The 23,966-nt window shown below is 35.6% G+C and overlaps 1 protein-coding gene across 1 annotated transcript in view; it reads right to left on the reverse strand.

Annotated features, from left to right (window-relative positions):
* Positions 1-23,966, reverse strand: part of LOC150098914 (divergent protein kinase domain 2A-like) — a 416,716-nt gene that overhangs the window by 255,466 nt on the left and 137,284 nt on the right. The window lies entirely within an intron of this gene.

Below are 23,966 nucleotides of genomic sequence, written 5' to 3' on the forward strand. Positions count from 1 at the left end.
GAAAAAGCTAAAATATTTCGAATTAATCTTAAAATATTTAGAAATGATTAAACATGTACTTGAAATGCAAGAAAATATATGTGGATATCTGAGGGCCTCACGACTGAAATAAAAATTGTAGAGAAACAGAATTCAAATAAAATGGAAAGAATAAGTCGAACTGTTAATTATACTACGACTTTGTTGTTAGTGGAACAAAACAAATAATATAAAATGTAGATGACAGAAGCTCTTCATATTCGTAAATACGATCATAAGTAAAAAGCATTACGTTATGTTCAAGACAAATCACATCATCTTAGTTTGCTGGTCAAGATATTAAGGGCTTTGTTCCAGTTCTGTCCATTAGTGTGGTGTTAGAAACAACGTGTTCTTTCCATCACGTTTTTCCCATAACACTGGAAGGACCCGCGGTCCTTTGCCATCATAGCAATCAAGATAAGACCACTCAATAAATCAGCCAACAAAAGAATGTTTCCTCGTGTATGTGTGTGTATTTGTGTGTCTGTAGAAGGAGGGTGTTTCCGCTACCTAACAAATTTCTAAACCCCTCGTGCAGTCTGTAGCTCTTTATAAGAGGAAATTAAATTCTGAGGGAAATGCCTCTCTCAGTCACCGCTCATAGTGTCACATGGTTTGTGGAAACCATGGACCAGTGCTCGCCATAATGAAGCTTGTCAACCTTAAATGACTCGGCGAACGGTCGAGGCCTATTTCAGTGCTTGCGATAAGGGACACGAGAGAGAGTTCTAAGTGCGATAAATGCCTGCCCACTGTAGATAAGAAGTCTTACCTTTAAAGAGAAACAGAAGAAATGGCTGTTTTTAAAAGTGAAATTTCACTCCAAGAGCGGCTATCTGCACTCCCTGATGGCCAAGGGTAATGGTTCGGTTTGTGGGGTCTTTATGAGACTTGTGCGTGCAAATCGACTGCCATTTCAGGCGCCTCCTTCTGCCCACTTATACTTTTTTTTTCTTATCTGAGGTTCGTTTTTAAGAAATTCACTCGAAAATTTAATCAAACTCTCCCGACAGTAAAATATGCCGCTTTTATTTCTTATATCATAATTAAGTACATATTGAAATATCTCAAAGGTGTTTTCAGACACTTAGGTTCCTTACACTTCCAGACATTACACACGTTTGCGTGATAAAAATAGATCATCCAATTCCGTTTTGTGTAAAAATGAGCTACAGTGCAATTACATTTCTCTAACAGTATGTTTAATCTCTTAATTACGCTAAGAGCCTTTAAAACTTTGCTAGAGATTCCCTTATGATCTTTAATTTCCCAGCTGGTTGTAGGATAAGTAATGCTTATATTTAGTTCAACTACCACTTTTATCTGTAAACTTTGTCCACCAGCCAAACAATTCACAAATTCGAATAGGTGCCGCTATCGTTCCCGAAGTTACAGAGTTACTAATGGTATTTTACTGCTGTAAATGAGTTTCTGGTCTTTATAGATAGTTAATGATCTACTGTTTGCTACGATGAACCTTTCGTTGCCATTAGTCAGCCAGCCTTCTTATGATGAACTCTACAGCTCCATCGATCACAGACATCAGATAAAGTCGTGTTATCTAGAGGCATATTCGCAGAGAAAGAGCGAAGGGGAGGAGAGGAAGAATAAAACAAAGGGGAAAACATGAAAGATAGCTAGCCAGACTGGGCGAGAGAGAGAGAGAATGTGATATAAAAAAAGAATAGAAAGAAGCAGACGGTTTTGTTTTATAAGTCCATAATTTCTGCAGTCTAGGAGTTTTTATGGGGACGAACAATGAAAACGGTACATCAACATTGATATGCACAAAATACATTAAATGCCTTTATTCAAAGCTCGATGATATTTGGCCCACTAAATCTCAGCTGTAAGATGTACTAATAACTTTCCAAAGCTTTGTTTCAATAAAATAGAGCTGTTATATTTTTTATGCTTGTTTAGTGAGGTAATTTGAAAGCGAAATGTCAAACGACATTTATTCACCGACAGAGGTTTATAGGGTAATGAAAATGGAGTAAAAAATTGACAGAAACAATAAAGCTTGGTGCTTGAGATATTTTATAGAAGTTTATGATGCCGAAATCCAAAGAGACTTAAAAAGAAAAATTCATGACTCGGATTTTTTGATTTTTCATTGAAAGAAACGTAATGGGGATAAACATAGGCAATCTCTAAATTTATGTTAAATATCAGTTTTAAAAACTCTTAGTCTGAAATTCTTCAGAACTCCTAGCAAACTAATTAAAATAAACTGTATTTTCAGTTGTCTGAATTATGCAAATATATAAAGCACGTAAGCATATATTGCCGGAATGGTTGGCAGAATGATTAGCGTTGGTTGGTTGGTTTATGGTTTATTGGCGCAGGAATAGAAAAGGTTCATACTGCGACATAGCGAAGATTACAGCAGTACACAAAGTTACAGCAATACATAAAAAGTCAAAGGCAGAGTGGTTGGAGAGCGTATCCGCTCTCCAACCAACAGATCTCGGGTTGGAACACTGCTGTGAGCATGGTTGTTTGAGATTGACTTCAAGTGGGAGATGAATTTCATCTCCAGGTGTGAGTTCACCGTCCCGCTTATTGGAGGCTTGAAGTGGCTTGAAAAAGTTCAATGTTTGGTCTCTATAGAGCTGGGTTTCTGGATTATATAAAAATTACAATATATACAATATATAATGAACAAAAAATTCTTATCCCACCCACGGTACAAATGTACTATAGGTTTACTAATAACCTTTCGTAAGTGGAAACCACATAAAAATACACATGTAAATGATTCGCATTTTTATGTACATATCCTAAGGAAATATTTCATTACCGACTTTGTTTTTCTTGTAAAAGTAAGTGTATATTTCAAAACTGCACCAAAACGTTTTCCACTTCGGAAACCCAACCTTTTCATTTGGCAACAAAAAGCAAACCGGTCAGAGAATATATATCAATCCTGTGAGAATGGATGTGCCATATTCTTTTTTGATATCAGTTATTTCTTTTTCCTTTAACCGCTTGTAGCCACACAGCACTGACGTCTTAGGTTTTGCAACCTCTCGTGTGTAAGGTTGGTATAACATAAATCGGGTTCCATTATGCGCCGTACATGACTGATTTTATTCTACGAGTATATGAAGTTGTTAATAAAAAGAAATGCTTTGGTGACGACGGCAGCCATCTAAATATTAGTGAATTCATGGCGATGAGTAAGGTCATAAAAGATTTAGAATGAAACTAAAGGAAAGGAAATTTATAGCAACAGAAAGCAAGTAAGGGTAAAGAATATTACGTTAAATAATGGGATGTGCTCGATTAACAATTTGGACATTAATGTTTATGTATCACGTTCTTATACTGTATATTAATTAATGAAGCTAAAATAACGAACTCACGTTGTTTCAATCATTACCTAGAGCAGGGTTTCTCAAACTTTTCCTAGGACGGAACGCTTCACAAATCCTGAAATTTTAACGGAACCTACCTTGGTTAGAGTCGAGTATCATCGGTCTCGTATTCAATAAAGCTAAGCACATGCTTGACGCAGCAGGCTGTATGGCATCGCAAAAATGCGAGAGCACACACTACATGCGTGCCGGGCCGCATTGCATTGACCTTGCTTGTGACTGCACGTTTCCTAGAATAGATACCTCCATACTTTACTCGCGCTCGGAGGTGTCGACAACCGCGGGAAGCTGAGTCAAGGCCAGCGCGCGCTGGCCTTAATAGCACAATCCACACGCAAAGTGAGGAGCGCCTGATTTTTAAACATGTTTGAACTTGTCGCAGCATTTTTGATAATTTTTCACAGAACACTTATTCACTATCTGCGGAACATAGTTCGGGAAACGCTGACCTAGTGTTCAGCTGCAAATCCAAAATGTCAGGATTTATGAGGTTGTGGATTAACGAGAACGAAGGCAACTTGATATATAGAAGTGAAAAATGATAATTTTAATATTGTCAGGAAAGAATGAATAGGGAAGAAGAGGAGGGAATATGTCATTACTTATCAGGGAAGATTTACACCATGAAATCGATGATGCATTGACTTTTCTTAATCGAGAAAAGAGATCGCGATAGTGTGATGATTACTAAATCAGGAACCTATGCGATTTGGCAATTTGGACGAAGAAGAGTACTACAGTAGCGGAGGAAACAGTGATAATATTAAAGGCTTGTTGTTTAAAACAGTGAAGCAAAAAAAAAATATTATCAGTAAAGGAATTTCCTAATACTGTTTGGGAGCATTAAACTGCTAATAATACAATTATGATTTTGGTTATAATTTTATAGCAATTTATCTAAACCGCCTTGAGCCTCTGTGTGGCCGAGTATCTGGCCATGGAAGGTGAATTACGACTGAGTGGGAAGTAGCAATTAGAAAACATCATGGGTGGAATATGAAGTACAGAATGGTAGGATGAAATTAGCTCACTTTAAGCTAAAAACTCTATAAAAACTTCTCGCATTCTAAACAAGATTCGAACCTTTCTCTTTCCATCGAAGGATAAATGTCGGGTTGTCTTCGCTACTGAGTTCAAGAGGCGTGCAAGCTTTCTAATCAAAAATTCTAAAATAATGAAGAATTAATGGCTTCCATAACATCATTCGTTTCATCTTCAAAAGTTGAATGATGTTTGGCGGGTTTTATAGATCGTATTTTTGCTTAGAAAATTCTGAAAATTATCCGCATCTATAACTGCGTTGGATCCTCCACGATTTCCTTTTTAAAAAAAAGTTAGATAAACATTTTTAAAATATTTGATGGCCTTTAGTATTACAGAAATAGGTTAGCTGTTTTATCCAAAAAAATTTCTCTGGAGTTGGATTTTAAGCATAGAAACAAAAAAAAATATTTAAATAAGAAATGTAACTTTTCATAAGATTTATTTAAAGAATTTATAGAATTATAATAGGGATTCTAATAAATAATAAAATCATAATAGAATGAGTCTAGTACATTAAACTAAAAATGGGATTTGTGGCATCACGATCTTTCATTTATTATTTTTTTTATGATTATTTGCTGATATTAAAATACTTCGTCTCGTATTTCAATATGTTAGACCCAACTGCAAACCTACTGATATGATAGGATGGTAATGCTATTGAGAAAATCTTTTTCTTCCATGTTTTAATGTTTTGTAGGATGAAAAACCGGTCATATCCATATGAAATCTAATACACTTTCAGTAGAAAAGATCACGTGAAGATTCCTCGCATTCTAGAGGAATTCGAACCAGATCAAGTATTTCAAGCAAAGTCAAAGTCAGTAATGAATGAATGACAGTAGTTATTAACATTTTGAAGACCGAATTTCAAGCGAAGAGTGATAGAAAAAATCATTCTTATCAAAATTAGGGAAAGGAAAGCGTGTAATTAAAAAAAAAAAATAAAAAACTGAATATAAACTAAACTAACACAAACATAGAAAAAATATTATATTCCAGAATTCATTAAATTTTGTACTAATAAATGTCAAAATTTAACTAAACTTTGCATATCAATGGGATATTCATGGTTGCATATTTGCAGCATTTTAGGGAATTCCAACGATGACATAAAATAGTAAAGATGATCTTCGCACATCCTACTGCTATTTTTACCTAATAATTTTATAGAAAAGACGTTGCTCGCAAATGCATTGATAATATGTTTCCGGATTTAAAAATTTAAACATTTTTAAATAGTATTAAAAGACTATACCGAATATATATTTTACTTCTTAAGTGCGGTATAGTATAGTATACAAGGAATAAAATTGCTCGTTGGAATAAACACCTCTAATAAAAAAAAAGAAGAAAAATAATCGAATAATAATTACTATAAAACTGGAAAACCTAATTGCGTCCTACTTTCAGTAAATGTTAGGGGCATAACGTAGCCCCTATGATATTATGGTCATGCAATATGAAGACGGTATGATCAAAGTGTGTCTGCGCGGTTAGCCGAGTGGCTTTGCGCTTCGCAACCCTATGACTGGGGAAAATTTAGTTTAATGTCTTAGGTTCGATTCCCGTCGTGAGGAGCTGAAGGATCTGCCATAGCCAAGTTAGCCGGTCTTGGACGCGGGTAGTAGGGTTTTTTCCGCCAGTTTATCTGGCGTTTTTCACCCCGCAAGCAGGCAAACCGGCCCCGTGAACACACAGGGATACAGCCAGGAATACTTCGAGGCGTAGGGGTGACGTGACCATTCTCTCCTCGTATTTCGGTTACGAAATCCAGGCCTGCTTGGAAGGTTGTGGGCCTTAAAGATAGTTTAAAGTCATTTTTTAAGTTAAAGCCATTGAGATAGTAGATGATAAAATTGTCAGCTTTCACTTATAAGATGGATTGTGGTGAAAATAATAATATACATTAAGAAAAGGATAAGAAAATCCAAAATAATATCACACAGCGTAAAAATGGCGATGTGTCGACTAAGTCTTGAAATAGAATTACAGTACTTTATCTCAGCTTAGCTACCTACGTTGCTAGTGAAGAATAAAAGAGTGTTAGTGAAAGTTGGAGCACGACAAATGAATGGCTGGCAAGGCCACTGCTGATGGTCGCTTACAATGGTAGTCAATACTCATAACAGACACTATCGGATCAGAGTGATTAATCGGAAATGGTCGCTTTTGTGCTGCTGTCTCGCGCTGTGCGCTGATCCTGGGTGGAGACATCGGATATAGAAGTCTGAGTTTGTGTGACAGTAAAGGGAAAATCTCCAAAGCGCGGCTCATCAATGATTTCGTACCTGAGGTGAAATATTAAAATGGAGGTGCACCTCCATACGTTTCAAGGCACAGACCTTTGTGGCTCGAGAGCAGGAACTCTATTGCCTTTCGAGAGAATATTAACCGAAGTGCGAAGGAGAGAAAAGTCTTCCCACGTATTTTGATAACACTCACATGCCGAACACGCATCGTATAAATCGCAACTTGTGGTATGTTCAGAAAAGTTGTGCCACCTGCATGCATGCATTTATGGACAGCTGGGATACATTTCAGATCGAAAAATTTTGGAAACTTTGACACGAAATTCCGAAAACTCTGGGTTCGTTTGAAAATTCTGAAGAAAAAAAAAGTACAGACTGCAGTTGGAACTGCAGTATGTGCGTGTTTAAATATTTGCGCTTTATAACTATAGATTAAAAATGTAAACTGATAATAAAAATAAATGTGCACACGCTACATTGTTATTATTGACAACGGTTGCGCGAATTTGATTGAACCTGTAACGTAGCAATATCAACAATAGAGAACGTGACATAGTTTGAAAGTTTTTCTTCTGTTATAATTGGCGCTAAGTTCTCTGGAAAACAAGTATAACGTCTGCACTTTATCACATCTAATCACTGTAGTTTTTGCGCCTTGTCATAAACCAGTGTTTGTCTCTGCGTGCAACCAGTAAACCCTTAACGCTAAAGTTCCTCAGGACAAACAAGAAGGATGACCTACAATCACAGAGTACTCATAATTACCGATAGAGTTCACTGGGATCATGTAATTAGAGTGACATTAATCACCCGAGTTTTTGGGAACAAATCTTTTCATAAATCACCCCCTAATGATTCTCATTAACCTTGGAGAGAAGTCACAGCGTTGTTCATTAACTCAACAGGACTTGTAGCATCTAGGCGAGACATTAAAAAACACTTAAGGGATGTTCTCTTCCTTGGTTAGCATTTTAAAGTACACAAGGGATTACCTGATGGTTTTTGCCTTGGTTGTTGAATAAGATGAACTTAGATTGCTACGAGGAACTTACAGGGACGTTGAGTTTATACAAATAAATTCAGTTTCGGAGAAAAACAAATTATGGTTAAACAAGCCATTGATAATTAATTATTCACAAACTTTAGCTTAGATAAGAAATTAAGCTCAAAGGTGGAACTAATTGAGCCAGGCAATCTAAATCGGAATTAATGAAAAAGGCACACGTAGTTAAATACTGAATAGATAAATCAAATATTAAGAAGAGCTCAAGCTTGTTATATACAAACGAGTTAAACTGTGATAGAACTAAGCCAAACCAAGTTAATAAATAATACCAAGTTGGATTAACAGCAAAAATTCTTAGATTTGGATTTAACATTCTAAATGTCAAATGTAAAAGCAAACGTGTTGTATTCACACTATATATTACGTAACCGTACATTTCGCTGCGGACAACTACATCCAAAGTTACTGATTAGGATATTTTCGACATCATTATTTCTAGAGCAATTTGCTTTATTTAAAATTTACTGAAACTTTGGAAACTTTGTTTCCTTAGGTCAAAATCTCTGAATATGCGCAAAGTCATTTTTCTAAGGAAATCAATTAAAATGTTCGCTTAGCAACGTTCGCATTGAGCTTAACATTTGGTATTATGCAATCGCATCTCTCTCTCTCTCTTTCTCTCTAGCTAGCTTGCTCGCATTGTGGATCTGTTCCTGTTAATACGCTTAATCTTAGAAAACTTAAAAGTGATGAGCTGTCGATAACAACGCGTCAACATATAGGTCGCCGGCTGATTATTCAGTGATGGGATTCGATTAGGATGAGGAGATAGCAATGTCGCAATTAAAAAGGCGAGAACAGCTACAAATCATTTTGTTTTTATAATTAAATTTTCAGCATTCCATAATTTTACAGAAAATTACGTTATTGACCTTGAGCGTGCTATTTCATAATCACGTGCTGTTGGATTTTATTTTTCAAAAACTTATTTTCATTATTTATGATTTTATTTATGAGTCATATTTTGCGTTAACATACATTGCGAAGAAGATTCATAGCATACGATATTATGAAGTAACAGATAAAATTAATGTCCACAATACTGTGAGGGAAACATAAACAAACGTAAAGAAAATAATTACAAGTAGGATTGCCTCTTGAGATTCAGTCAAACCGCACAGCACCTCATCTCACCGACCAACTAATATTGGATTGCGAGATACATCACTGTTTAGAGGCTCGCAGACATTGTTTCATTCATTGATGATCCCTTTGTGATCACCGAAAATTACACCGACCATCTCCAGTTTCACAATGTGGCCGCATGGGGACAGCACAGTAAATCGTTATCCATTATCAAATGGCTATTATATTCTCACTAAATCTGTGCAACCAGCAATGAAGTTGTGAAAATGAAAGGACCAAAATCCACCCCTAGAGGAAGAAAGATGATTTTTATTGTGTAACAGCGACTATCCCTTAATTGATGAGGTGCATTTAATTTTCTCTCTATTGTTATCTAGGGGATAGAGCCAATCAGTAACAAGGCCAAGGGTGTCTGCATTGAATACCGGTTATCGAGTTCGGATATTATAGTTCCTGGAAGATTAGGAAGAGTGGTTGTGTTAAAGGTTACTGGCTATAGACGATTGATGCCCTTTAATTGCATACATTACAACACCCCCTTATCTCAATAGGAGTCATCAACACAAGGGAAGGAAGCAGAGATAGCTACGCTATCCAACTTTATGTATCCCATATAACTTTCTTTGCGATATTACGTCTTTTGTGCAGGGAATTTTAAACCTTTATACCTACTAAAATGTCACTGTCCACCTAAGTGGACGCTATCTGATTAACGATTCGCCGGAGAATGTAATAGAGACACGGTCATAAAAGATTAAATAACTTCCTTGGATAGGATGCAGTTCAGATTTTAATACAAGACAATTACAGTTTTCAATAAATAATGTTTACAAGGCGGTCAGAGATTATTATACACAAAAGCGTACTTCCGATCTTATTAACAAGCGAGTGATTTTAGATAAAGTTGAGTAAATATTTTATTGACACTAAATTAAGTCTATAGAAGCTGCCTATCTATCTTTTCTTGGACGTAAGACGTTACCTTTCTTAAAAAAAAGAATTTTATATGTGTAAGAAATCGATATTTATGTTCTAGCTATTAATTCGTATCCCTTATCGCAATCGCTATAAGGGATACGAATATAAACAGACTTCCCTCACGTTAGCTTTGGGGATTAATATAAATTCATGAATGAAAATTTACCCAATAATTTTAAATTCATATTTAAATAGATAATTAAGAATATGTAATTAAAATATTATTGAGAGAGTTAAAAAGTAATTTGCATTCGCGATATAACAACACAGTACGTGAAAATTAGATTTCTGATCGAGCCTGAGTCTAATATAGAGACATTAACAACAAGAGCAAGCCCATCCACGTTTGCTATTTCATACATCAGTGCAATAAAGAGGGGGATTATAAAACCTGCGTAATTACTCCATCGATTTAAATATTGAATATTTCAGTGATGAACCAGTAAAAGTTTTGCAGTTTATTTTGCTGATAACGAGTGTACAATATTCAACCTTCAATAACATTTAGTGGTATTGCGTTTTCTATTATTAACACTAATCTCTATCGAAGTACCCGAGTTTTTTTCCTCCCTAAAGATGTTTTTTATCCCTTTAAGCTCCATTAACGTCACGAAGAAGCACCGATAAACATTTCATGGAACACAAAAACGCACATGCAACAGTTTTATAAATTTCCTATATGTGTACGTGGCTATTAACAGAGTTTTTGTTAAAATTTCAAGCATATAATTCTTTAATGCTTTGGATTTTTATTATTGGTCCGTAGATTAAAAGTGATGCTCGCTTCACTTGTCGTCAGCAACCGTGAAAGCATTAGTATTAATGAATTTGCGAAAGGAGCATTTTATTGCAGTGAAAATTCAGAGTTTTAATCTTTATTGCTGATAGCTTCGCCATGGGTATGCAATAAAAAGAAATTGCTAAAATGGACACTAGCGATAATGTTTACCTTCTAGCTTAGAAGCTCTAATTTTTTTTCATTCTCTCTCTCTCTCTCTCTCTCTCTCTTTCTCTCTGGCAATAAAACGAGATATCGCAATGTGTGGTAATCGGTCACGTTCGCCCCTGTTAGAAGGGTGGTGGGGGGGGGGAGCCAGAGAAAAGAGATTACACCAGAATCACCGAAAGTAATCAGAAGTTTGAGGCTAAAATCTACGCATGTAGAAGTCAAATTGCAAGTAGAAGTCGGATCTAAGATTGTTAAAGATTTAATGTGATTTCTTCTCTGTGAAGCTTATTTGAGGAAACACGTTTTGCTTTCTAATGTTTCTTGACTTACTCTAGGCAATAAAACACAACTTAAGTAGCTTTTATGTTCGGGATTACATTCACTAAGTACTACAGACACGCAGAGAAAACAAGAAAGAGTAAAAAAGATGTATTGGCGACAGACATACAGAAAACAGGAAACCAGAAAACAAATTAAAATAGAGGTAAGACAGAACAGAAAATGACATGAAAAATAGAAGTGAAAATTGACACTGTTGCACTCTCTCTCTCTCTCTCTCTCTCTCACACACACACACACACACACAGTGTGCGAGTTTGTGGTCTAGCGTAGACTTAAATTTAAACAATACTCTACATCTGTCTTCCTTTTCATTTGATTAACGCGTTTCCAATTCCTACAACAAAACATACAAAAATAGGTTAACAGGAAGTCTGGAAAACCTACATAAAAGAAAGTGATATCTTCTTCCCCCCCCCCGCTTTTCTGAAATGTTTGAAGGTACGTAACAGCAAAATGTAAGCAATTATTTTTTGGTGAAATTTATTTCAAATTTTTGTTTCAAGGATTGCAAAGACAATGAATAGTAATAATTCCATCTAATATCGGTCACTAAATGAAATAGAATTATACTGGGTAAACAGCATCACCATTAAATTTTGTAGGCCATTTCGATTTCGATTTCACTATCAGATCATTTATAACTCCAAGATTAGCCAAAACAAAATTACATGTTTACAGAAATGTCACACTTTAGGCTTATCGCTGTAAACTGCATGTTTACTGTCTTCTTCCTATAGTCTATAATAGGGCCGTTGGTGATGTCAGGTTTGAGACTATCACACTACGTCTGTTAACTTTTAGCCGGTATTCCTATTTTGTAGGAAGAAAAATCAGCTTAAAAATTAATGATGTGCGTTTAATCATATGATTACAACGCAGTGCAGTAAGTTTCGTTCTTGAACCCGTCACTAGTTCGAGACTTCCTTTTTTATAGTAATCCCATAAACGAAAGATTATTTAACCCTATATTATATTAGTATACAGTGGATGGACAGAAGTTGAGAGGTGGGGGGAAATAACTTTTTAACATCTTCTTCTTATTATTATTGTGCTATCTTCTATCGAAGGTCAGCGACCATCTTGGCGAACAAACTGCGCTCTTGTGCTAATCTGAGCAGTTGTGCACTGCTCTTTCCTGTCCACGTCTTGATGTTGTCAAACCATGATATTCTTTTTCTTCCTCTAGTTCCTTTGCCACCAATTCTTCCTATCAAAATAGTTTGTAGAAGTTGGTATTTGCTGTTTCTCATGATGTGGCCAAGATATGATGTTTTTCGTTTCTTGATTATTTGTACAAGATGTTTAGCTTTGCCAATGGATTTTAAGACATCTTCATTGGTAATTTTTTTTGTCCATGATATCTTTAGCATTCTTCTGTATAGCCACATCTCAAAGGCTTCGATTTTCTTGATGGTTGTCGCCTTCAATGTCCATGTTTCAACTCCATAGAGCAGAATAGACCACACGTAGCATTTCAGCATTCGGTATCTGACTTCCATGTTTAGGTCTTTATTGCAGAATAGTGTTCTCATTTTCATGAAGGACTGCCGTGCAACTTCAATCGTTGTCTTTATATCTATTTCTGGATCCCACCGTTCATTAAGCCAGCAACCAAGATATTTATATCTTGACACTTGATCGATATTTTTCCCATTGAGCGTCAGTTTCATTGATGAGGCTGGATGTTTGCTGATGATCATGTATTTTGTCTTGTTGATGTTTATATTTATTCCCATTCTTTGGCTTTCTATGTATACTCTGTCAATGAGTTTTTGGAGATCCATAATATTATCTGCAATTAGCACGGTGTCATCTGCATATCGAAGATTGTTAACAATCTTTCCATTTATTGCGATTCCTTCTGAACATTCTTCCAATGCTTTTTTAAAGATTACCTCTGCATATATGTTGAACAGGAGTGGTGAGAGCACGCATCCTTGTCTCACTCCTCTTTTGATGTTAATATCACTGGTGGTAATGTTGTCTAATTGAACGGTAGCTGACTGATTCCAATACAGATTTGTTATTAATCTTATGTCTTGTTCGTCTAGCCTTATTTGTTGAAGGACTTCAACAAATAAGGCTAGACGAACTTTTTAACATAGGATTTAAAAAGCTGTAAATTGTGCTCTTTAGGAAATGCATAAGAGGAGAAAGGTGTTCCAAAATACAACAGGAAGAAAAAAATTGTTCTGCTAGTCTGAACTGTTAAGAAGTGTTGAACAGCTGATGCACGTTTTTACACATTTATAAAACAGCAATGAAACGCAAAATCATGAACAGTAACGATTAAAATATTTGTAGAAATTAAGCAGCAGAGACTGAATAAAAGAGTGTAAAACAGAATGGGTGAATTAATGAGAAATCATAATACGATCTAAACAGGCCATTAATACAATCTAATGCTTTTTTCTGCACTAAGTATTTTAGGGAGCTCTTTGGAGCAACATACCAAATACGAGAACAGTATTCAATAATTCGTGGGATTTGCGATTATATAATAGCTGTTCAGAGGTGAAGTAATGTTTTGAGGACAAAAAAAAGAGAAAAAGAATTTCAATGATGCCGAGAAGGCGATATTTGTAATATATTTATGTCAAGAAGAATGGAGGCTAGAGTTATTCCGACCAGATTATTTTTAGCCTGGAGATTCGGATGTAATGTTGTCCAAAATAAGATTGAGATAAAAAGTCCTCTTTTTGAGAAATAGATAGGATAATAGTTATAGAAAACGAAATAACGAGTATATTAGCATCCTCATCTAAGAATGGCTTGGGTTGTTGAAGAAGTTAATATTCTTAGGTTTTAGTGATTTATATAGTTTTTTAAATGAAAGAGGTGTACGATGTAAAGTGTCACAAGCAAAACTGTGTGTGTGTGTGTTGCATTACAGTCATCTGGAGTCATTGATATAAGGAAGACCGTAGAAAGGAACAGAACCTCGTGGGATGCCAGCATTGGTTTCAAAGTTAGAGGATAAATCTCCTCAAACATTTCAATCGTCTTCATATTTATGAATGACCATAGAGAGAGAGAGAGAGAGAGAGAGAGAGAGAGAGAGAGAGAGAGAGAGAGAGAGAGAGAGAGAGAGAGAGCTGGATACCGCGTTGCAGAAGCTAGAAGTACCATATGACGGGCGTAATAGGCTTTTGTGCGAAACATGGTAGAGCAATTATCTGAAAATCCCCAAACTTTTCCAAAGGTAGGTGACATAAGTAAGAAGATTCCCTGATCATCGATAGTAGCGAAATAAAAAATAAATACTGGCGATGTTAATTAGTTGAGAGGCTTCAAGTTAGCGTAGAAATTGAATGTTAATTGGTTTTTCTCATCACACTGCAAAAATTGAAGCGAGAGAAATTCGACGATAATTTCATGGTAAAGATTTGTAGTTTCTTCGGAGTTCGCTGAATATGGGCTAACTTCTAGACTGCGGGAGAGATACTAATGGAATAGAAAACAATGAAAAAGTATATCATGATCACGATACCAGAAACATTTTTCTGATCTTCTTCTAGCGAGAATTCAAAGGGTATTGAATGTTGTGTCTCGGGAACAGAAAGAGGATATTTACCAAGAAATTAATGCAACATAAAAAAAAAGATTGAAAACTTTTCCAGTATGGTTCAATTCCTTTTTGTTGGCAAACGATTCGAAATGATAATAATTCCTGCTTGATTTCACGCTATTTAATAAAATGGGATATTTAGGATTTATTATTAATTTTAATAATACCTACTCTTTTATTAGGCAATTTTAATAACAAAATTAAATAAAATAAATTACGTCTAAAATATATCACTTATGATGATGAATGGTGTTCAATAAATTCTATTACGAAAACACTATTTTATGATTATCTTCAATTATTTCATTAGTTATTTCATCTTCTAGAAGACTGAAATTCCTTAAAAATCTTCAACAATAATGTAGGAGTTTGAGGGTGATATAAATCGTCTTGATGTACCCCAGTAAATTTTCTTAGCGGATATCAGTGATTATCTGTGCATGCTTGGTAGCCGTTTATTTTATTCTGAAACCTCCGACTCTTTCTATTATATTTCAATAGCTTCAAAAGTAAATTATCGCACGGCTATTCTATTATCAGTCACAACAGAAAACCCAGTGTCGTGTATTAATTGAAAGCAGTTTATTTGCTCTGCAGGGAAACAAAATCACTTTCGTCGTCTAGACAGCTAATAAGATTCGTTGTGCCGAAAAATTAGTGCGACGACAAGAAATACGTCTCTTTAGACAGAACATGGGATTTTCATTAACGACGCTGGCAATTCGTTGACATTCAATCTACGTACGGCAATACATAGCATTGTGCACATTCTTGACCTAAGATACCGTACACTGATAACGCATGACTGGAAGAAGAAGAAGAGAGCATACAAACACTCCTGTTTCTAAGGAGTACATTAATGCAAAGAAGGAAACATATCAGAAGAGTGAAAGCCTATCAATTTCAGATTAAACTGATTAGTCACAGATTTAAAAGAGGTTTCTTGAAATAAAACAAATGTTCTATTTCTCTACTCAGTTCGACAGCACGATTTTCGTTGCCATGAGATATGGCATAACCGGGGTTATATTCTATACATATAAACGGATATGAAGCAAAATTATTTTTAAAAAAATGAAGTATATGAGGTTTCAGTATTAATAATATTAATGGTGAAAAAAGTACAAATAATATAAAAGTCATATAAATCTTCGCTAAGTGGATATCAAATAATTTCTTTAGACATATCCTTTTGATTCCTCCAGGAATATCTAACGTTTGTTTATTCATTCATTCATCAGTGGTTCTAACAAACTCTTAAGCCCCCACGAACTTCCAAGTCTCCTTGAATTTCGCAGCCGTAATTCGAAGATAAGGTGGCTAGTCCTATGCCTGAAAGGTATTATTCTGTCTGTACAATCATGTGTTCTACTGGCTAGTTTTCCTGGTTGCGGTATATCTAACGTTCATTAAATCGAAATATTTAAGAAATTTTGCTCTCTGCTCTGAGAGAAAGGGAAAGAGAGATAGAATCAGTCGATTCCAAGAAAATTTTGATTAAGATTAAATATTTCATTAATTTTTTCATCAATATTTTCTTTCTTTTTACTGCGTGTGTAACATGGTAATAAGAGAAACGAGTTTAAAAGATAAAAAAAAAAAAGAACAATAAATGGTACAACTATAATAATAACATGCTAAAGTTAACTATATTTGCATTGCTTATAACAGATCTTTAATGAACGAAAACAAGAGGGGAATACCCGTTTTATATTTAATTCTAATACAAGTGCATTATTGAGTTTTATGACTCTCATTCAAAATTATTAAATCTCTCTCTCCCTCTCTCTCCACACACATTCTCTCTCTCTCTACATAGTTTTTCTTCCCTTCAACCACTAGCTGGTTCTCCTCCTCCTTCACTATCTTCGCCTGTCCAGATTCTTCCGTCTCAGAGCCGTATTTTTCCTTCACTACCTCTCTCTGCATGCATTAGCGGTAATGCACATCATCTCGAGCCCTTCTTCCACCCTCGCCAAATTACAAATCCCGAGATCGAAATAAAGTTTGCAGTCAAATCCATCGCGCGATACTTCAACACGCCACAGTTTAAGAGCTAGTTAAGAGAAGAAACATTACGCCTCTTAGAGTTTTACAATCGGCGCCGTAGAGATGCTCCGTCTCTTCGAAGCTCATTGATAACCCGGCCCTACAAGGTTCTCCGTTTGCTACGTTCAACCAAGGGCTGTTTGTGCGCGTGAGTTCCGAGTACCCTTATATTTCACGTATTAGATGTGACGGCATTGCGAAAGTGATGGCCGGAGCTCCGTCGGTTACCGATGGCGTGGAAGTCATTAGATGGGGGAAGGGGAGGTAAAGGAGGATCTGGGAGGCGTGTGTAAGCCGTCCGTGACTGCCAAGGGGAATTAGTGCTCCATAAAATCACTTTTATTTGCGGACAAGTGGTGCAGGGAAATGTATGTCCTGTAGAAGCATTTCTTTAGCCCAAGTGGGTCCACGCCAAATGAGGCATCGCCTTTGCCCTCGTACGGCCCGACGCGTGAAATACTCCAAGCCATCAATTTATGCTCTGTGAGGTTTGCTTCTTTTATCCGAACTGACATTCTCTTCCACGTCCTGGGGTCCAGATAATCACGGTATAATTGAATTGCAAAACAGCTCACTTTTTGTGCATTACCTGCTACAATAATGTCCACTGATGAGGATTCGGAAGGGATATTGCACTTTAGTAGACAGAAGATTTCTTTTGGATAATAATCTTGGCCATTACGAAGAGTCGACCTTTTCTTAACTCCGTTTCACTACAGACAATTAGGGTTTTTTCCTCTCCATCGAAGATCTTTTATTTTTATTCCTTTTTTTCGCTGAATAACACTAGCGACATCTACGTTGTTTTAGCACCGCTAAAAACGTAGATGTCGCTAGTGTTATTCTAGTAGGAAACAATATCATACCAAAATATTGTTCAAAATCCTCGTTGCTTAGTAACGTTCCATGAGCCAACATAGCATTTTGTTGGTTCCATGATCCAACATAGGACTTTGATAAAACATTATCAGACAAGCAACTGACTATTTTATCATGAATTGGTAGAGAATCATAGAATCCCAATATGTATATATATATATTGGAATTCGTCAAATGTTTTATCACGAATTTTGCTGAAATGAATGCTTTGTTTTATTGTAAAATAAAGAAAGAAAACTCCCTTTGTTGCAGGTGTCAGATAGATTTGATAACACTGAACAACAAATTTAATATTTTTTTATCCTTTAAATAAAATGTAGAGATTTTTATAAACTCGGGTAGAAGTTAGATCCTCTGACTTCAGAATTTCTATCACCTACATTTGTAAGGGAAAAATACAATTCTTATACAGTATAACAAAAAATCGTCATAAGTTTTATTTTATTTTAATTAATTTTTATAATTCAAGTGTTATAAATATTTGTATTTAATTAATAGTATTTTGAGGAGTTTGAAGAGTTTCTGTTATCTTAAATAAATGTAATCTCACTAATTATTAGTTTCAAGAACAATAACACTTCCTTTTATTACTTTTAATAACATTTATCGATGTTTAAGTCAGCGAATGAGTAACCGACTTCAATTGCTGTTTACTAGCTATTTTTTTTTAATTCGACAGCAGTTAAGGAATCTACAATTTTAAATGTCATTTCATAAAAAAGTTACGGTCCCAAATCTGAGCTTAATTGTTGGCTCTGACATTCAGAAAGATTTTTTTTCGGTTTATAAGAGCCATAATTTGTTGCTCCAAATTGCCCATGACATATCAAATATAAGACAAACAATAACCGCCTGCAGTTGCAACAACTCCGTTATTCTTGTTGAACATTTAAGACAAGGACTTCATCAGAAATAAATCTATCACTTCTATTTGAAAAATAGGATTTCCAAAATTTAGTTAAACCTTTGGGTACCTCAACATCGCCACTTTAGATTTTCCTCGTACATTTTAAACCTTTTATCTTCCCTTTTGTTTTTTATCAAATGGCTCATGTAAACCTACTTAAATCTTCCCTAACATATATCAGATAGGATTTTGTTGGCCTGTTAAGTTTTGTAAACACATCGTCGTGTTTTGTATCAGCCTCCTTTATGTGCGTCTAACTCTAATGCCTCTTTTCTTTAAATCTCTTTTTTTCGGGATTAAAGGGGATTTTTCCAGCACACGTTCAATACTGACGCTGTACAAGGTGTTTTTCCAGATAAGCTGCGCTTATGTTTGCTAAAAACACGTGTGCGTAGAAATCTGACAGAGTTTAGACTTCAGTTACATACAATTGCAGTGAAGCCATTGTGGATATATATATTTGTCACAGAAACGGTTTTGTTATTTTGCTCTGAATCTAAGGAAAACTTCTTAAAATGGCTTCAACATCATTATATTTTGGGCTTTTCCATAATAAAGTAAGAAAGTTTAAACATTCCACTTAATCTACCCTATAATATAAAATGATAAGATTTTTGTAACGTTTTTGTGTCACGTTTTTTGTCAAGTTATTTGAAACGTTTTGAAACTCAGGGGCTACCCTGAGTGTCGAGTCTTCAAAATTCGAATCATTCAAATTAAAGGAGAACCGGCCTACCAGTCCAGAACTCGGGGGGTTGGGCGCCGTAGGCGTCGGGGGGGGGGGAGAATCCCCCCTAGTACTTTTATAAATTCTTTTCCGAAAAATAATATCAAGTACTTGCAAGCTATAATGATTTAAAAAAAGGAGAAGTTTTCAAAGGCATTCTAACCTAGAGTAAATAGAAAACAATTTATTAGTATAGTTTATAGCCTTGGCGGATTTTGTAGCTTGTGTCACAGATCTTGCCATTGTGGTTATGGAGAGTAGTCTGAATTGTGTATGTATCGCATTACCAGCTGTATTAACTGCTTCTGAAGCTGTCAAATCTGTCTTTTATCATTGCTTTTAGTGACATGCAAGTTCTCCATTATATTCGCTCATTTCGCATTATCCTACAGCACAGGCGTACATATCTCCCAAGCCATCTTAATGTGATGACACCGAAGGTGATTTATACGGCCTTGTAAGAGGTGGTGCGATCCATTTTTCTCCTTATCTTGCACAACGATTTGGACGAAGAGCATCAGCTAGGTGCTGTTTCATAGTACTTCATTATATACATATATCTGTAAATAAGACATATAACGCTGATCAGAATCATGCAGATAAACAACTTACCAATATCAGATAATATAAGATATTTGTGTGACGAAAATGGAGATTTACTCTCGGGACTCTTGATGTTGCAAATAACTCTACTGAAGTTATATATTAGGATTGCTTTCAACTCAAATCAGTCTGCTAGTTGTTTTTTTAAAATATTTAATAGCTTAACTTGGCTTGAATCCAATATTAGATTATTAATTGTTACTATAATTTTAAATCCTTATTCTTATAATTATGTATTATTAATTTATTTATGAACTAAGGTTTTAAAATAAAATAGGTCCAACCGAAATAAAAATAAAAGATGACTAAACATTAAAGTTCATCATCACAAAATTCACCATAATAGGCAAACATTTCAAAGAATGCAGGTAATTATTAGATATGAATTATTCGTCTCATAGACAAACTGCTGTTTAGTGTGATCCTAAACAAAATAACATCTTTGCTCGTTAAATTTCGGTTATTCGTCGTTCTACTAGTTAGTTACTTTTAGCTATTTTCACCGCCTGATATTTAAATTTTTAATTATTATTATTTTTTTCCATATAATATATTTAACTGATACCCGATTTTATGTCATTTTATTCTGGTTATACTTTATTTGTAGTATACAAATTTCAAATTTCAGTAACTATATTTCATAGAAATCTAAAAAGAGTAAGGGATTGAAATATTTGTATAAGCTACTAAGATAATTTTATAAATTATTTTATAATTCCGAGAATTTTATGAAAGAAATTTTATCAGCTATATTATAATTCTGAGATAATTTTATATAAGAAATTAAACTATTTTATAAGCTATTGAGACTGCTCTCATTTTAAACAAAAATCTAGTAATGTTCACTGAGGTTTTTATATTTATTACAATTACTTATTTGTATTTTCTTTAGAACATGCATACCGATAAAGTCCGCAGTTTTAGATGGGGATAGTTTTTTTTTTCAGTTTAATAAACAGTTAAAACATTATTTAAAGTAAACTTTAGAGAAACAAAAGTTTAGTACCACTTTAAGGCTTCCTAAAAAAGAGATAAAAGCAACTACTGGATCATTTTTAAAATTCGCTCTCTCTTTCTGTCTTAGATAAGAGAATGTGCAGCTGTAAGAGAATGTGCATCTCCAAACACACGTCCATCCTCTGATTGCCTATTTTGTATCGGAAGAAACTTTGTGGCATTTCGAACAATCCCAACAGATGTACTGGTTTGTGTGTCTCACAAATAACCACCTGAATCTATTTGGAACTGTTTGATTCCCATCAAGTAGTGAGGGCTGCTATAGACACTGTTCGCTATCACGTCTTGTGTTTTCCTGTAGCGAAAAAAAAAATCGATCTTTTTTTGTTATCTTTTCTTGCTTGAGATGCATCTCTTTTTTCCCCAGTTTTCAGATCTTGCCATGTTATCAAGTAAGACTTGAGAGCCGGGGAGGGTGAGGTTCGACTTATCTCTCGCAGTTCCTAAGTTTTCATCTTCGGGAGATAAGGGTGTGTATTTGTTTCTCGTGCAACGGAGAGCAAAGAACGCTGCACAAGAGCAACAAAGTCATCAGACACTGAGGCGAGGCCCGTCTCCAGAGTACTGAAATCAAGATAAGTTCTCGTACTGCCTCACTACCCTCCAGAAAGGTATCCCAAGAGACAGATGCTACTTCAATGAAGTAGAAGATGTCTAAAATCCATCTGTCGTCTTGGGAAAGGGCTGTAGACACGTGCAGTGGAGGCTTTAAAAAGGTGCAGGATTGCGACCGTTGCCAAAAAATCAAGAGCTGCGAAACCTTGGATATAAGGAAGTCAAATCAGAACAATGCGGTTGCAGTCAATTCATGGATATCGTAAACGTAACACTCGTTACAGTTCCGGTTATTTATTTACGAAGTATACTTCAAAGGAATTTGATCAGAGAACAATTTTAAGCAATGACTGACGGAATAGAAACTGAAAAGAGAGAGTACGTTTGATTAAAAAACTGGAGGATTAAATAAAAACGAAGAAAAAATGAAGTATGGAAAAATTGGAATAAAGGAACAAAATGAAAACATGTCAATAGAGAAAGCTACTGTAGCTTTTAATGTTGATTAAAGTTAGCGAAAGATACACGGAATTTTTTGCCAAGTTAATTTTTATTCGTATGAATTCACTATGCCGGCCTGATTGGCATAGTGATTGGCACTGTTCCGGATAGTTAGTATACCCGTTCTCCAAGCAAAAAGCAGCAAGTTCATATCCCGCCGCGGGCATGGAAGTTTGTGATTGAAGTGAAATGAAAGATGCATTTTATTGTCCTCTGTGAGGCCACCGCACCACTTATTGGAAGACTGAGGTGGCTTGATAAAGTTCAATATTTAGTCTTTAGAAAAGGGTTTCCGGTTTATGTAAAATAAATAAATAAAATTATAAAACGAATAATAAATAATAATAATAACCTTAGCCCACCCACGATACTAATGTACCATGACCTTTCGTAGGTAGGAGTCGCAAAAAATATATCAGTGATTCTACATAAATCACATACAGCAATGCAATAAGGCACCATCAGAAAACCTGAAAACATTTAGAAGCTAAGCAAGGAAGACACTGAGAATGATAGAATCATATAGTGTAATGAATTTAATTAAGTTTAATGAAATAAGAACATATTTTAGTTCTTACTTTTATGCCATTTTCTTTACTTCCCTAGTCAAGTTTGGTACCCGTGTATCTCTCTCTCTCTCTCTCTCTCTCTTTTTCTCTTACACACACACACACACACACACACACACACACACACACACACACACACACACACACACACACACACACACACACACACACACACACACACACACACACATTGAATATTTATATAGAATATATTTTATATATTATGCACGCATGAAGAACATTTTTTAAAAAGTTGCTTTAGTTATAAGACTGATATTTTTATATCAAAATATGTCGATCTCACTGCCTATCCATCTTTGTCACTTTCTCTTGCAGCGCCCCACAGCGTTAATTCCGCTGCATTAATAAACAGTATCCTTGTTCTGCCTGTGTTTAGTCTCCAACATCTCTCCCCATTGCTATCACTAGAGGATGTTTGCTCGTTCAAGTACTTGTGATGAGATATTAAAGATGTAGTATACTCTGGACCGAAGTGATGGAGAGTTCTCAGCAGGGGTCTGATTATAGAGAAAAGTGTGAAGAATGTAGAAAAGATGGAGCTAACACAACACGGAGGCGGATCCTTTGTGCACTCTGGCATACATATGCAACAGAAGATCCGGCTGGTGCCTCCACCGCCGTGACGGACTGCAAGGCAGCCACCAGATGGGATGCAGACACGCCATTTGGATGTTATGTGGTACCTACGCTCATCTGTTTCTCTTGTTCCCCGAGTAGCGGCGCTATTATTGCTACTCCTCCCTATCCATCAGAGACAGGCAGTGTGCAATTAGTGTGGAGTGGCTGCACACTGTCACGCTATCTGGAAATTAGTTTCTCAGTTGAAGCTCATTACCTTTTTGTCTGCCATGTGCGTTAGGCATTAATTACCCCCTGTGATTGCTACGAACATTAATTATTTCTGAAAATCGAAACCTAACTATGAAGATATTTGATGAGATTGATTCGAATTAATGACATCTCTGTGCCTTTTTGGCTTCATGAAACAGTATCAGTTAGGTAATAAAATGTACAATAAGTATGAACATCTTGTCCTCTGCATGACTTTATTTGGCATCGCGTAACAGTCTGTTAAAACTAACAATATCATTTTAAAACTGCCATGTAACGCTGATCTATTTTCTGGATCCTTAGTTTATTTAAAACAAAATTTCGTTTCTCTCTCTGTCGCTCGCTTTTTCGCTCTCTCTTTCATCTATCGATAATAACGTATTTCCGCTGCATGGCTTGGATACGAACATCCGCTAGTTGTCAAGGGAATCTGTTCTTTTGTGGCCAACCCACAATGACGTAAGGAAACTTTACATTATTGATATATTTCGTCCCATGGAGTCGAAGAAGGCACCACTGGTAGAAGTAGACGATTTACCTCACTCGAAGAAGGTGATCTTTGACAAGATTGAAAAGAAAGTTATAAGACGAACTTCTCCGTTTCACGGGACGTCGAACAAC

The sequence above is a fragment of the Typopeltis vanoorti genome, chromosome 15 (genome assembly GCF_054136105.1).
Source record: "Typopeltis vanoorti isolate ZY-2024b chromosome 15, IOZ_Tvanoo_1.0, whole genome shotgun sequence".
Taxonomy (NCBI): domain Eukaryota; kingdom Metazoa; phylum Arthropoda; class Arachnida; order Uropygi; family Thelyphonidae; genus Typopeltis; species Typopeltis vanoorti.